The following is a 9,847-nucleotide window of genomic DNA, read 5'->3' on the forward strand; positions in this document are numbered from 1 at the left end:
ACGTTATGCTGTATCCACGTTACGTTATGCTGCTATCCACGTTACGTTATGCTGCTATCCACGTTACGTTATGCTACGTTATCACGTTACGTTATGCTGCTATCACGTTACGTTATGCTGTATCACGTTACGTTATGCTGCTTATCCACGTTACGTTATGCTGCATCATCACGTTACGTTATGCATCACGTTACGTTATGCTGCATCCACGTTACGTTATATATCACGTTACGTTATGCTGTATCCACGTTACGTTATGCTGCTATCCACGTTACGTTATGCTGCGTTATCCACGTTACGTTATGCTTATCCACGTTACGTTATGCTGTTGCGTTATCCACGTTACGTTATGCTGCACGTCCACGTTACGTTATGCTGCTTATCCACGTTACGTTATGCTGTTATCCACGTTACGTTATGCTGCATCCACGTTACGTTATGCTGCTTATCACGTTACGTTATGCTATCCACGTTACGTTATGCTGCCTCCACGTTACGTTATGCTGCATCACACGTTACGTTATGCTGCCTATCACGTTGCGTTTACGTCACGTTTGCGTTATGCATCACGTTACGTTATGCTGCATCCACGTTACGTTTGTATCCACATCACGTTACGTTATGCTGCATCCACGTTACGTTATGCTGTATCACGTTACGTTTATGCTATCACGTTACGTTATGCTGCTTATCACGTTACGTTATTATCCACGTTACGTTATGCTGCATCACGTTACGTTATGCTGTATCACGTTTACGTTATGCTGCTATCCACGTTACGTTATGCTGCCTCCACGTTACGTTATGCTGCTCTATCACGTTACGTTATGCTGCATCCACGTTACGTTATGCTGCATCACGTTACGTTATGCCTCCACATCACGTTACGTTATGCTTACATTATCACGTTACGTTATGCTATCCACGTTACGTTATGCTGCCTCCACGTTACGTTATGCTGCATCCACGTTACGTTATGCTGCCATCCACGTTTACGTTATGCTGCCTCCACGTTACGTTAATATCACGTTACGTTATGCTGCATCACGTTACGTTACGTTCACGTTACGTTATGCTGTATCACGTTACGTTATGCTCTTATCCACGTTACGTTATGTATCCACGTTACGTTATGCTCATCACGTTACGTTATGCTGCTATCCACGTTACGTTATGCTGCATCCACGTTACGTTATGCTGCATCACGTTACGTTATGCTGCTTATCACGTTACGTTATGCTTATCACGTTACGTTATGCTGCATCACGTTACGTTATGCTGTATCCACGTTACGTTATGTGCATCCACGTTGCGTTATACTACGTTATCCACGTTACGTTATGCTGCTATCCACGTTACACGTTACGTTATGCTGTATCCACGTTACGTTATGCTGCATCACGTTACGTTATGCTGTATCACGTTACGTTAATATCACGTTACGTTATGCTGCATCACGTTACGTTATGCTATCACGTTACGTTATGCTGTATCACGTTTACGTTATGCTGTATCACGTTACGTTATGCTTATCACGTTACGTTATGCTATCCACGTTACGTTATGCTTATCCACGTTACGTTATGCATCCACGTTACGTTATGCTGCATCACGTTACGTTATGCTCACGTATCACGTTACGTTATGCTGCTATCCACGTTACGTTATCATCACGTTACGTTATGCTGCTATCCACGTTACGTTATGCTGTATCCACGTTACGTTATGCTGCTATCCACGTTACGTTATGCTGCATCCACGTTACGTTATGCCACGTTACGTTATGCCATCACGTTACGTTATGCTGCCTCCACGTTACGTTATGCTGTATCCACGTTACGTTATGCTGTATCACGTTACGTTATGCTGCTATCACGTTACGTTATGCTGCATCCACGTTACGTTATGTATCCACGTTACGTTATGCTATCCACGTTACGTTATGCTATCACGTTACGTTATGCTATCACGTTACCATCCACGTTACGTTATGCTGCGTTCCACGTTACGTTATGCTATCACGTTACGTTATGCTGTATCCACGTTACGTTATGCTGCTATCCACGTTACGTTATGCTGCTTATCACGTTACGTTATGCTGCATCACGTTACGTTATGCTGCATCCACGTTACGTTATATGCTGCATCCACGTTACGTTATGCTGTATCCACGTTACGTTATGCTGCCTCCACGTTACGTTATGCTGCCTCCATCGTTACGTTATCCACGTTACGTTATGCTGCATCCACGTTACGTTATGCTGCCATCACGTTACGTTATGCCATCCACGTTACGTTATGCTGCTTATCACGTTACGTTATATCACGTTACGTTATGCTATCACGTTACGTTATGCTGCATCACGTTACGTTATGCTGCATCACGTTACGTTATGCTGTATCACGTTACGTTATGCTGTATCCACGTTACGTTATGCTGTATCACGTTACGTTATGCTGTATCACGTTACGTTATGCTGCATCACGTTACGTTATGCTGCATCACGTTACGTTATGCTGTATCCACGTTACGTTATGCTGCATCACGTTACGTTATGCTGCATCACGTTACGTTATGCTGCATCCACGTTACGTTATGCTGCTTATCCACGTTACGTTATGCTGCATCCACGTTACGTTATGCTGTATCCACGTTACGTTATGCTGCATCACGTTACGTTATGCTGTATCCACGTTACGTTATGCTGTTATCACGTTACGTTATGCTGCATCACGTTACGTTATGCTGCCTCACGTTACGTTATGCTGCTTATCCACGTTACGTTATGCTGCATCACGTTACGTTATGCTGCTTATCCACGTTACGTTATGCTGTATCACGTTACGTTATGCTGCATCACGTTACGTTATGCTGTATCCACGTTACGTTGTTGCTCCATCCACGTTACGTTATGCTATCACGTTACGTTATGCCAGCATCACGTTACGTTATGCTGCTTATCACGTTACGTTATGCTATCACGTTACGTTATGCTGTATCCACGTTACGTTATGCTGTATCACGTTACGTTATGCTGCATCACGTTACGTTATGCTGCATCACGTTACGTTATGCTGCATCCACGTTACGTTATGCTGTATCCACGTTACGTTTGCTGTTATCACGTTACGTTATACTATCCACGTTACGTTATGCTGTATCCACGTTACGTTATGCTGCATCACGTTACGTTATGCTATCCACGTTACGTTATGCTGCATCACGTTACGTTATGCTGCTTTATCCACGTTTACGTTATGCTATCCACGTTACGTTATGCTGTATCCACGTTACGTTATGCTATCACGTTACGTTACATCACGTTACGTTATGCTTATCCACGTTACGTTATGCTTATCCACGTTACGTTATGCTATCACGTTACGTTATATCGTTACGTTATGCTATCACGTTACGTTATGCTGCTATCACGTTACGTTATGCTATCACGTTACGTTTATGCTGCATCCACGTTACGTTACGTTTACTGCCATCCACGTTACGTTATGCTATCACGTTACGTATCCACGTTACGTTATGCTGCTATCACGTTACGTTATGCTGCATCACGTTACGTTATGCTGTTTATCACGTTACGTTATGCTGTATCCACGTTACGTTATGCTATCACGTTACGTTATGCTGCCTCCACGTTACGTTATGCTTATCCACGTTACGTTATGCTGCATCACGTTACGTTATGCATCCACGTTACGTTATGCTGCATCCACGTTACGTTATGCTTATCACGTTACGTTATGCTGTATCCACGTTACGTTATGCTGCATCCACGTTACGTTATGCTGCTATCCACGTTACGTTATGCTGCATCACGTTACGTTATGCTGCATCACGTTACGTTATGCTGCTTATCACACTCATCACGTTACGTTATGCTGCCTCCACGTTACGTTATGCTGCGTTATCCACGTTACGTTATGCTGCATCCACGTTACGTTATGCTGCTATCCACGTTACGTTATGCTGCATCCACGTTACGTTATGCTGTATCCACGTTACGTTTATCCACGTTACGTTATGCTGCTATCCACGTTACGTTATGCTGCTATCACGTTACGTTATGCCATCCACGTTACGTTATGCTGCATCACGTTACGTTATATCCACGTTACGTTATGCTGCATCACGTTACGTTATGCTGTATCCACGTTACGTTATGCTGCATCCACGTTACGTTATGCTGCTTATCACGTTACGTTATGCTGCATCACGTTACGTTATGCTGCAGCATCCACGTTACGTTATGCTGTATCCACGTTACGTTATGCTGCATCCACGTTACGTTATGCTGCCATCCACGTTACGTTATGCTGCATCCACGTTACGTTATGCCTCCACGTTACGTTACTGCCATCACGTTACGTTATGCTATCCACGTTACGTTATTGCCATCACGTTACGTTATGCTGCCTCCACGTTACGTTATGCTGCATCCACGTTACGTTATGCTGCATCACGTTACGTTATGCTGTATCACGTTACGTTATGTATCACGTTTTACGTTATGCTGCATCACGTTACGTTTACTGCTATCACGTTACGTTATGCTGTATCCACGTTACGTTATGCTGTATCCACGTTACGTTATGCTGTTATCACGTTACGTTATGCTGCTTATCACGTTACGTTATTATCACGTTACGTTATGCTGCATCACGTTACGTTATGCTGCCTCCACGTTACGTTATGCTATCCACGTTACGTTATGCTGCATCCACGTTACGTTATGCTTCCACGTTACGTTATGCTGCCATCCACGTTACGTTATGCTGCATCCACGTTACGTTATGCTGCCTCCACGTTACGTTATGCTGCTTATCCACGTTACGTTATGCTTATCACGTTACGTTATGCTGTATCCACGTTACGTTATGCTGCTATCCACGTTACGTTATGCTGCTTATCACGTTACGTTATGCTGCCTCCACGTTACGTTATGCTGTATCACGTTACGTTATGCTGCCTCCACGTTACGTTATGCTGTTTATCCACGTTACGTTATGCTGCCTCCACGTTACGTTATGCTGCTTATCCACGTTACGTTATGCTGCATCACGTTACGTTATGCTGCCATCACGTTACGTTATGCTTATCCACGTTACGTTATGCTGCATCCACGTTACGTTATGCTTATCCACGTTACGTTATGCTGCCTCCACGTTACGTTATGCTGTATCCACGTTACGTTATGCTGCATCCACGTTACGTTATGCTGCATCCACGTTACGTTATGCTGCTATCACGTTACGTTATGCTGCTTATCCACGTTACGTTATGCTGCATCACGTTACGTTACGTTGCTGTATCCACGTTACGTTATGCTGCCCTTTATCCACGTTACGTTATGCTGCATCCACGTTACGTTATGCTGCATCCACGTTACGTTATGCTGTATCCACGTTACGTTATGCTGCCTCCACGTTACGTTATGCTGCATCCACGTTACGTTATGCTGCATCCACGTTACGTTATGCTGCATCCACGTTACGTTATGCTGCATCCACGTTACGTTATGCTGCATCCACGTTACGTTATGCTGCCTCCACGTTACGTTATGCTCATCACGTTACGTTATGCTGCCATCCACGTTACGTTATGCTGCATCCACGTTACGTTATGCTGCATCCACGTTACGTTATGCTGCATCCACGTTACGTTATGCTGTATCACGTTACGTTATGCTGCATCACGTTACGTTATGCTGTATCCACGTTACGTTATGCTGTATCACGTTACGTTATTATCCACGTTACGTTATGTATCACGTTACGTTATGCTGCATCCACGTTACGTTATGCTGCATCCACGTTACGTTATGCTGTATCACGTTACGTTATGCTGTATCACGTTACGTTATGCTATCACGTTACGTTATGCTGCATCCACGTTACGTTATGCTGCTATCCACGTTACGTTATGCTGTATCCACGTTACGTTATGCTGCTTATCCACGTTACGTTATGCTGCATCCACGTTACGTTATGCTGCATCCACGTTACGTTATGCTGCTTATCCACGTTACGTTATGCTATCCACGTTACGTTATGCCATATCCACGTTACGTTATGCTGCATCACGTTACGTTATGCTGTATCCACGTTACGTTATGCTGCTTATCCACGTTACGTTATGCTGCATCCACGTTACGTTATGCTGCATCCACGTTACGTTATGCTGCATCACGTTACGTTATGCTGCATCCACGTTACGTTATGCTGCCATCCACGTTACGTTATGCTGCCTCCACGTTACGTTATGCTGCATCACGTTACGTTATGCTGCCTCACGTTACGTTATGCTGCATCCACGTTACGTTATGCTGCCTCCACGTTACGTTATGCTGCCTCCACGTTACGTTATGCTGCTTATCCACGTTACGTTATGCTGCCTCCACGTTACGTTATGCTGCCTCCACGTTACGTTATGCTGCCTCCACGTTACGTTATGCTGCCTATCCACGTTACGTTATGCTGCTTATCCACGTTACGTTATGCTGCCTCCGTTACGTTATGCATCCACGTTACGTTATGCTGCATCCACGTTACGTTATGCTGCCTCACGTTACGTTATTCCACGTTACGTTATGCTGCATCCACGTTACGTTATGCTGCTTATCCACGTTACGTTATGCTGCATCCACGTTACGTTATGCTGCCATCCACGTTACGTTATGCTGCATCCACGTTACGTTATGCTGTATCCACGTTACGTTATGCTGCCATCCACGTTACGTTATGCTGCATCACGTTACGTTATGCTCATCACGTTACGTTATGCTGCATCACGTTACGTTATGCTGTATCACGTTACGTTATGCTGCATCACGTTACGTTATGCTGCATCCACGTTACGTTATGCTGCCTATCACGTTACGTTATGCTGCATCCACGTTACGTTATGCTGCTATCCACGTTACGTTATGCTGCATCCACGTTACGTTATGCTATCCACGTTACGTTATGCTGCCATCCACGTTACGTTATGCTGTATCACGTTACGTTATGCTGCTTATCCACGTTACGTTATGCTGCGTTATATTTATCCACGTTACGTTATGCTGTTATCCACGTTACGTTATGCTATCACGTTACGTTATGCTGCCTCCACGTTACGTTATGCTCCATCCACGTTACGTTGCCTCCACATCACGTTACGTTATGCTCCATCCACGTTACGTTATGCTGCATCACGTTACGTTATGCTGCTATCCACGTTACGTTATGCTGCTTATCCACGTTACGTTACGTTATGCTATCCACGTTACGTTATGCTGCCTCCACGTTACGTTATGCTGCCTCCACGTTACGTTATGCTGCATCCACGTTACGTTATGCTGCATCACGTTACGTTATATGCATCCACGTTACGTTATGCTGTATCACGTTACGTTATGCTATCACGTTACGTTATGTATCACGTTACGTTATGCTGCGTTATCACGTTACGTTATGCTGCCTCCACGTTACGTTATGCTGCGTTATCACGTTACGTTATGCTGTATCCACGTTACGTTATGCTGCCATATCCACGTTACGTTATGCTGCCTCACGTTACGTTATGCTGTATCCACGTTACGTTATGCTGCCTCCACGTTACGTTATGCTGCTATCCACGTTACGTTATGCTGTATCACGTTACGTTATGCTGTATCCACGTTACGTTATGCTGCCTCACGTTACGTTATGCTGTATCACGTTACGTTATGCTGCCTCCACGTTACGTTATGCTGCGTTATCCACGTTACGTTATGCTGCATCCACGTTACGTTATGCTGCATCCACGTTACGTTATGCTGCTTATCACGTTACGTTATGCTGCATCCACGTTACGTTATGCTGCCTCCACGTTACGTTATGCTATCACGTTACGTTATGCTGCCTTATCCACGTTACGTTATGCTGCATCACGTTACGTTATGCTGTATCCACGTTACGTTATGCTGCATCCACGTTACGTTATGCTGCCTCCACGTTACGTTATGCTGCCTCCACGTTACGTTATGCTGCCTCACGTTACGTTATGCTGTATCACGTTACGTTATGCTGCATCACGTTACGTTATGCTGCATCCACGTTACGTTATGCTATCCACGTTACGTTATGCTGCTATCCACGTTACGTTATGCTGCATCCACGTTACGTTATGCTGCCTCACGTTACGTTATGCTGCCTCCACGTTACGTTATGCTGCCTCCACGTTACGTTATGCTGCCTCACGTTACGTTATGCTGCCTCCACGTTACGTTATGCTGCATCCACGTTACGTTATGCTGCCTATCCACGTTACGTTATGCTGCCATCCACGTTACGTTATGCTGCATCCACGTTACGTTATGCTGCATCCACGTTACGTTATGCTATCACACGTTACGTTATGCTGCTTATCCACGTTACGTTATGCTGCCTCCACGTTACGTTATGCTGCCTCCACGTTACGTTATGCTGCATCCACGTTACGTTATGCTGCTATCCACGTTACGTTATGCTGCCATCACGTTACGTTATGCTGCATCACGTTACGTTATTATCACGTTACGTTATGCTGCATCACGTTACGTTATGCTGCATCCACGTTACGTTATGCTGCCTCCACGTTACGTTATGCTGCATCCACGTTACGTTATGCTATCCACGTTACGTTATGCTGCCATCACGTTACGTTATGCTGTATCCACGTTACGTTATGCTGCCTCACGTTACGTTATGCTGCATCCACGTTACGTTATGCTGCCATCCACGTTACGTTATGCTGCCTCCACGTTACGTTATGCTGCCTCCACGTTACGTTATGCTGCCTCCACGTTACGTTATGCTGCATCCACGTTACGTTATGCTGCATCCACGTTACGTTATGCTGTATCCACGTTACGTTATGCTGCTATCACGTTACGTTATGCTGCATCCACGTTACGTTATGTGTATCCACGTTACGTTATGCTTATCACGTTACGTTATGCTGCATCCACGTTACGTTATGCTGCTATCCACGTTACGTTATGCTGCATCACGTTACGTTATGCTGCTCCACGTTACGTTATGCTGTATCCACGTTACGTTATGCTGCCATCACGTTACGTTATGCTGCATCACGTTACGTTATGCTGTTATCCACGTTACGTTATGCTGCATCCACGTTACGTTATGCTGTATCCACGTTACGTTATGCTGCCTATCACGTTACGTTATGCTGCTATCCACGTTACGTTATGCTGCATCCACGTTACGTTATGCTGTATCCACGTTACGTTATGCTGCTATCACGTTACGTTATGCTTATCCACGTTACGTTATGCTGCATCACGTTACGTTATGCTGCTTATCCACGTTACGTTATGCTTATCCACGTTACGTTATCACGTTACGTTATGCTGTATCCACGTTACGTTATGCTGTATCCACGTTACGTTATGCTTATCCACGTTACGTTATGCTGCATCACGTTACGTTATGCTGCATCCACGTTACGTTATGCTGCATCACGTTACGTTATGCTATCACGTTACGTTATGCTGCTTATCCACGTTACGTTATGCTGCTTATCACGTTACGTTATGCTGCATCCACGTTACGTTATGCTGCATCCACGTTACGTTATGCTGCATCACGTTACGTTATGCTATCCACGTTACGTTATGCTATCCACGTTACGTTATGCTGCCATCCACGTTACGTTATGCTGCTATCCACGTTACGTTATGCTATCACGTTACGTTATGCTGCTATCACGTTACGTTATGCTATCACGTTACGTTATGCTGCATCCACGTTACGTTATGCTGCTTATCCACGTTACGTTATGCTGCATCCACGTTACGTTATGCTGCAT

The sequence above is a fragment of the Oncorhynchus tshawytscha genome, linkage group LG07 (assembly GCF_018296145.1).
Source record: "Oncorhynchus tshawytscha isolate Ot180627B linkage group LG07, Otsh_v2.0, whole genome shotgun sequence".
In the NCBI taxonomy this organism is placed as follows: Eukaryota; Metazoa; Chordata; class Actinopteri; order Salmoniformes; family Salmonidae; genus Oncorhynchus; species Oncorhynchus tshawytscha.